Below are 6,511 nucleotides of genomic sequence, written 5' to 3'. Positions count from 1 at the left end.
ACACCTCTAAAACCTCTTAGTCCCACATCTAAAGTTTTGAAAACCTTATAACCCCCAAATGCCTATAAAAAGCCCCCAAAGGCCCTTGTTTTATGTATTCTTCCTTCCGATCAAGCTTGTAACCCTAGATAGTGGGGTTTTTAGCTTCTCTCAAGCCTCGAGCTTTGAGTTTTTGTAATAAATTTTTTTATATATAAAATCTTATTTTTATGCAATTTCATCTCTTACATTATGCAATTTATTTTTCTTGCAATTAGGATAGTTTAATTTATGCAATTTAATTTTATGCAATTAGGTTAGTTTAAATTATGCAGTTTAAATTTATGCAATTAGGATAGTTTAATTTATAAAATTAGGATAGTTTATTTTTCTGTATTTAAATTTTGCAAGTAATTTAGATCATGTCTAGCTAAGTATCCTTCTAGGGTTTGCGATGAGCTAGATCATGAGTAGGGATTTTACATAGGGTTCTTTCTTTTTCTTAGGGTTTCTTTTTCTTCCTCTTTTGTCAAGAATTTTTGATGAACTACAGTTGGGTCAGAGTCCCTTCATAGTTCATGCTTGATTCAGTGCATAGGAGGAGAAAATCCTAAGGGATCCTAGTTACTACTCCCCTGTAAAGAATCTTGATGGGTTATCGTTGGACCTTAGTCCTTCATAATCTATGCTTGGGAAAGACAAGAGGAGTAGTCGTTAGGATCAATAAGAAAAATTCTAGGTAGAATTCCCTAATCTAGATCTAGTGGATTCAAAAACTCTAGATCCTTAGTCTTATTGTCTTTAGCAAACAACTTTCGACTTTTGATTTTCGTTAAAGCTCGCTTGAGCATAGATTTGAAAATCGTTTTTAAACCAAGTCTCTGTGGGATCGATCTGTACTCGCTGTCATGCTACTCTGCACACCGTGCGCTTGCGATTTTATTACAAATTTTAAGATTTGCACATCAAGTTTTTGGCACCGTTGCCAGGGATTTGGCATTTTAAATTATTTTCAAATATTTGTTCTTCGTGCTTTATAACTCTCTTTCTTTTTCCTTTAGGTTTCTATATTTAGTTGGTGATTGCTGGAAAACTCAGGTACGCTTCTAATTTCTCTTTTATTATTTTTAGTTAATTACTTTTCCTTGAGACCTAATCATTTGAATTTACTTAATCATAAAAAAATATATATATAAAACAAAACAAAAGACATTTCATAATCGTGAAGTAAAATATCAAAATAAAAAAAAAATCTAAATTAAAATCTTTTATATTCTTGGTCATCTTGTTTATTTGCATTTGCATTTTCATAATTAATCTAAGGGCATCAACCCATTAACAAGATAAGGTGGGGATTTATTACCCTTCCTTAGCCCAAAAACCATCTCCATCATATTGCATTACCTAGACCTTTAATCTTAAAATCAATTAGATGTCAACCTTAAGGAATTCGAGCTCAATAGGACAAGGAACCCTAAGAGTTCTACCAAGTTTGAGTTGTTTGATTAGTTGGTGTCTAGGCAAGTCCCTGAGGGTGGTTGTTAAATTGGTTCAGTTGCTGGCCTGGCCAACTCGTTTGGTGTCTAGAAAGGCAACGATGAGTGAACCTCCCACCTCTTATACTTACCTGGCTAACTAGTTGATCAATCTCCACTTGGAAGGCTTGAAGGGTCATCTTGGAACAGTTAGGAGCTATCTAGATTTAGGTTAACCTTAGGATAGATTGAGTTTAATTTATTGTTTCACTTGTTTGAAAAAAAAAAATATTAAAATTTAAATTAATTTAATTACTTTTTTTTAGATTTAGGACTCCTTAGGATCTTCTCTTTAGAATTTTTTCTCTTTCTTTTTCTTATACATAAAATTTTATAAAAAAAATTATATAAACATCGAGAACCGTACACCTCGTGTGTGGAGAAGAGTGTCGGGTCGTCTAATTAGAATTGAGTCAATTTCTGTTATTCCAATGGCTGAACCAATCCAACCCATGACCCTTAAGGATTTGTGTTATCCAGTTGGCTCCATCCAACCATCTTGTATCAGGTTGCCACAACCCACAGCTAACAATTTTGAAATCAAACCTCAAATCATAAATATGCTTCCAAAATTCACAGGATTAGAGGATGCTTATATATTTATTAGAGAATTTGAGGAGGTATGTGCAACCATGAAACTGCAATTAACAGAGGATAGGTCAAACTTAGATTAATCAATTTTGCCCTTAAGGACAATGCTAAGAAGTGGCTTTATAGTCTACCAAACTATTCTGTCACTACCTGGGAGGGCTTTGTGAGAACATTTTTAAAAAAGTATTTTTTCCATCATAAAACAGCTAGGATTAGGAATGAAATAAATCAATTTTACCAACTAGCTGGTGAATCATTTTGGAAGTACTTTGATCGTTTCAAGAATCTTTTGACCCAATGCCCACACCATGGAATAGAAACTTGGAGACTATGCCAGATCATCTATGAGGGGTTAGATTCAAACTCAAGAACCATGCTAGAGTCCATGTGCCAAGGCCAATTTATGGACAAAGAAACTACTGAAGCTTGGCAATTCTTAGAAGACCTAGCCGAGAAAAATTTACAGTGGGAAACAACTAGGGAACCTGATAAAGCTACACCTTCAAGAGGAGGAATGCATCAAATTCAACCAACCCTAGCATCAGAGGCCAAGATTGCAACCTTAACACGTAGATTGGAAGCCTTAGAATTACAGAGACCAGCCAATGTAAATCAAATATCTGCACCCATGTGTAAAGGGTGTAATGCACCAGACCATGTCTTAGAAGAATGTTCCTACTCGAATGAGTGTGCACAGGTGAATGCTACCTATCAAGGACCATTGAACAATCCTTATGCACCCACATATAACCCAGGTTGGAGGAATCACCCGAATTTCTCATGGTCCCAGAATCCTAATGTAGGCAATCCAAATTTCAATCAGCAAAATCTAAGGTCCAACCTAGTAATGAACAACCCGCCAGGCTTCCATGATAATGACAAGAAAATTACCTCTTTAGAGAAAAGCCTAGAAGCCATGATGAAGACACATACCAGCTTTATGCAAACCACGGGTTAACTCATAAATAATAATACCCAAGCTATAGCCCGTCTGGAAATGCAAGTAAGTCAGCTGGCTTCGACCATTAGTGAACGAGAACATGGTAGGTTACCTAGCCAACCTGAGCCAAATCCTAGGAACCAAAATGGTCCACGACCCCAACAAGGAAACCAAGTTAATGGTGTAAATGCCATTCATATCTTAAGATCAGAAAAATAAATAGACAATAAGGTAGTTGCACTTGATGATATAGATGACTCATCTGCCGAGTCACCTTCTAAAACTACTACCTTTCAACCTCAAGCATCAGAAACTGAAAATTCACCTAGTCCAGTACTTAAAAGTCCTAGAGCTCCTTTTTCAAACAGACTGAAATCCAATAAATCTGAATATTTAGACAAAATTTTAGAGGTATTTAAACAAGTCCAAGTTAATATTCCTCTTTTAGATATAATCCATCAGGTTCCAACTTATGCCAAATTTTTAAAAGATCTCTGCACTAGGAAAAGGACCACTAATGTACCAAAGAAAGCATTTTTGGCTGCAAGTGTCAGTTCATACCTATCTAGCCATGTGCCAATTAAATATAAGGACCCTGGAGCTCCAACAATTTCTTGTGTTATTGGAGAAACCAATATAAAAAAGGCCTTGCTAGATCTAGGAGCTAGTGTGAATATCCTTCCATATTCGGTGTATGAACAACTAGGATTAGAAAAACTTCAACCTACTGGGATCACATTACAGTTAGCCGATAGATCTCTCAGGATCCCTAAGAGAATGGTCGAGGATGTTCTGATAAAGGTTGAAAATTTTATTTTTCCGGTAGATTTTATTGTTTTAGAGACTGAGCCAGTTGCAAATCCTAAAGGACATATACCTGTCATTTTAGGAAGACCATTCTTAGCTACGGCCAATGCTGAAATCAATTGTCGAAATGGTCTAATGAAGTTATCCTTTGGGAATATGACCATTGAGCTTAATGTTTTTAACTTAGAACAGGAATCCTCTTCTCATGCTGATGTCAATGTAGTCCAAGATGGTATTTATGAATCCATTGACATTAGTGATGATGAAGTCGACCTAGAGTCTAACCCCTGGTTAATCCATGAGTCTGAGGATGTCAATGAAATACTTAAAGAAAATCAGATTAATCAGGAATCGATACTTCCTACTAAACCAATCATTGAGATGGTGAACTCATCACCTAAACCATTGATAGAGGAAGCACCCATTTTAGAACTGAAGCCCCTTCCAGAACATCTCAAGTATGCATATCTAGGACCCAAAGAAACTTTGCCTGTAATTATTGCATCAGACCTAGATCCCAAGCAAGAGGAGGAGTTATTGTCAGTTCTAAAAGCAAATCAAGAGGCAATAGGTTGGACCATAGCAGATATCAAAGGAATAAGTCCTTCTATAGTTCAACATAGAATATACTTAGAGGAAGAGGCTAAACCAACAAGAGAAGCCCAAAGAAGGCTTAATCCAGTTATGAAGGATGTAGTTAAAAAGGAGATTCTGAAACTCCTAGATAGTGGAATAATTTATCCTATTTCTGATAGCTCTTGGGTAAGCCCAGTTCAAGTAGTACCCAAGAAATCTGAGGTAACAGTGGTCCAAAATGATGCAAACGAACTTATCCCAACTAGGACCCAAACGGGATGGAGGGTCTGTATAGACTATAGAAAGTTGAATGCTGCGACAAGGAAAGATCACTTTCCTTTGTCATTTATTGATCAAATGTTGGAAAGACTAGCCGGACAAGAGTTTTACTATTTTCTTGATGGATACTCCGGTTACAACCAGATCCCCATAGCCGCTGAAGATCAAGAAAAGACTACATTCACCTGTCCATTTGGTATTTTTGCCTATAGACGAATGCCCTTTGGACTATGTAATGCACCGACAACCTTCCAGAGATGCATGATCAGCATGTTTTCAGATATGATAGAACGATTTCTAGAAATTTTTATGGATGACTTTTCTGTTTTTGGCCTAACCTTCTCCGAGTGTCTGAATCACCTGCAATTAGTTCTAGAACGATGTAAGGAGAAGCACCTAGTTCTCAACTGGGAAAAATGTCAGTTTATGGTCAAACAGGGAATAGTTCTTGGCCATGTCATTTCTAAAAAGGGGATTGAAGTGGACAAGGCCAAAATAGATCTAATTGCAAGTCTTCCACCACCTAAATCTGTGAAAGAAATACGTTCATTTTTAGGTCATACTGGATTCTATAGAAGGTTTATTGCCAACTTCAGCAAAGTAGCATGTCCATTGACTAATCTTTTGGCAAAAGATACCAAATTTGAATTTACTCATGAGTGCTTGGAATCCTTTGAATTTCTAAAAAATGTACTTGTATCAGCTCCAATCATTCATCCTCCTGTCTGGTCTGAACCATTTGAATTAATGTGTGATGCGTCCGATCATGTTGTGGGCGCAATCTTAGGTCAACGAATAAATAAGCTGCCTAGAGTGATATATTATGCAAGTAAAACCTTAAATGATGTGCAGCTTAACTACACCACAACTGAGAAGGAGTTCCTTGCCGTTGTCTTTGCTTTAGAAAAATTTAGATCTTATTTGGTTGGGACCCACACCATTGTTTACACCGATCACTCAGCCATTAGACATCTCCTAGCAAAGAAGGATGCCAGGCACGCTTAATCAGATGGATTTTGCTCCTACAAGAATTTGACCTAGAAATTAGGGACAAGAAATTTGACCTAGAAATTTGACCTAGAATCAGATGGTTGTAGCAGATCATTTATCCCGAATTCCAGTTGCACCATCTAGTGAACCACCCATCAATGAATCTTTCCCAGATGAGCAACTCATGTCTGTGTCTACTGAACCTTGGTTTGCTGATATTGTAAATTATTTAGCCATAGGCAAGATACCTTCTCATTGGACTAAGCAGGATAAATATAAATTCTTTGCCCAAATGAAGTATTTCATTTGGGATGATCCTTATCTTTTTAAACAATGTCCTGATCAAATTATTAGAAGGTGTATCCCAGATAATGAAGTCATGAATATTTTATCTTTTTGTCATGATCAAGCATGTGGGGGTCACTTCGCGTCTAAGAAAACTGCTGCTAAGGTTCTCCAATGTGGTTTTTATTGGCCCAATTTGTTTAAGGATGCTCATGAATATTGTAAAAGTTGTGCTCAATGTCAGAAAATGGGCCGAATCACCAAGCGACACATGATGCCACTCAACCCAATCTTGGTAGTTGAAGTTTTTGATGTTTGGGGGATCGATTTCATGGGATCATTTCCAAATTCCTTTGGAAATGAATACATTCTAGTAGCAGTTGATTATGTTTCAAAATGGGTAGAAGCAATTGCATGTAGAACACCCGATAGCAAAATGGTCATTAAGTTTCTTAAAGAAAATATTCTCTCCCGTTTCGGTATTCCCAGGGCAATCATTAGTGATCGGGGAACCCATTTTTGTAACCGA

General features: G+C 36.8%; 1 non-coding gene across 1 annotated transcript; it reads right to left on the bottom strand.

Moving 5' to 3' along the window:
* Window positions 1-2,313: 2,313 nt before the first annotated feature.
* Window positions 2,314-2,420, bottom strand: LOC140854423 (small nucleolar RNA R71). The gene has a single exon (XR_012137638.1). It is a non-coding gene; the product is annotated as a small nucleolar RNA R71 (small nucleolar RNA).
* Window positions 2,421-6,511: the final 4,091 nt, after the last annotated feature.

The sequence above is a fragment of the Elaeis guineensis genome, chromosome 16, assembly GCF_000442705.2.
Source record: "Elaeis guineensis isolate ETL-2024a chromosome 16, EG11, whole genome shotgun sequence".
Classification (NCBI taxonomy): Eukaryota; Viridiplantae; Streptophyta; class Magnoliopsida; order Arecales; family Arecaceae; genus Elaeis; species Elaeis guineensis.
This window is presented reverse-complemented; position numbering and strand designations above follow the sequence as displayed.